We start from the raw sequence: 1151 nt of genomic DNA on the forward strand, positions 1-1151 counted from the left end.
ATATGATATGATGTTTTATCCTAGTATTAGAAACTTTCGGAAGTACATTTCCATTTTTCATAGACTTCACATCACTTCTTCCTTGTCTTTTACACACACATATACACACACACCAAAAAATATGTATATAACATGACATAAGATTGATACTGTTTTATATAAATCTTCAATGACCTTTTATATGGGTTCATCTAATATATTTTACATAGTCCTGTATGACCACCATTTTTAGAGCTCTTTATTCTTTGACCAGGACCATACAGCAACTTCTTTTGCTTTCTGGATAATGCTCTTTATTTTTTTCTATGTGCTAAGTCTGGAGGCATGAGAATATTTAGAGTTTGTATAACTGGAAAATATTTTACTTTTAATTTTCAAAGGTATGTTTGTTAAGTGTAAAATTCAATGAAAACACATCGCTTTTTTTCAGTCCTTTGAAATAATTAGTCTACTTTCTTACACACTTTTTCTTTTTTTTTTTTTCTAATGTGGAAAAAGATGCTATTTAATTTTGTTCTTCCATAGCTAATTTTTTTAATTATATGCTTTAATGATTTTTCTTTACAATTAGTTTTGAACAATTTCATTTTTGTGTATCTTGGTATGATTTTATTCAAATTTCTTGTGCAAAAGATTCATTTTTCTTGAAAATGTGGAGCTATAATTTCAACTAACTTCAGAAATTTTAAATCTTTAAATATTTATTGCCTACCCCTTTCTATTTTGAGAATTCTAATTATATGAATATAAGTATCTTGATTTTGGCACAGAGTGAGCTATTATATGACTGATCTGTAAATTATTTCTTCTTCATTTTTATTCTAGACAATTTTTATTGTTATAGTCATTTAAGTTTGTAAATAACTTATATACAATGTATTCTATTATTATTCTTATGCTATGTATTCATTTCAGAAATATTTCTCTAAATTTCACTCTGTCTACACTTTATATCTTTCACATTTTAGTATTTGTGTACAATTTCTAATACGCTATGTAGTTATTTTGATTTTCAATAAAGCTAATGAGAAAAAAGAAAGACAACACTATGTATTACAACAAATACTGTGAAATTTATATTATTTTGTTACGTGAAATCCGTATCACTTGTAATTTGTTCTGTGTTAATTCTAATTTGTAGTCTCTTTAAA

The sequence above is a fragment of the Octodon degus genome, unplaced genomic scaffold (assembly GCF_000260255.1).
Source record: "Octodon degus isolate 3935 unplaced genomic scaffold, OctDeg1.0 scaffold00020, whole genome shotgun sequence".
Classification (NCBI taxonomy): domain Eukaryota; kingdom Metazoa; phylum Chordata; class Mammalia; order Rodentia; family Octodontidae; genus Octodon; species Octodon degus.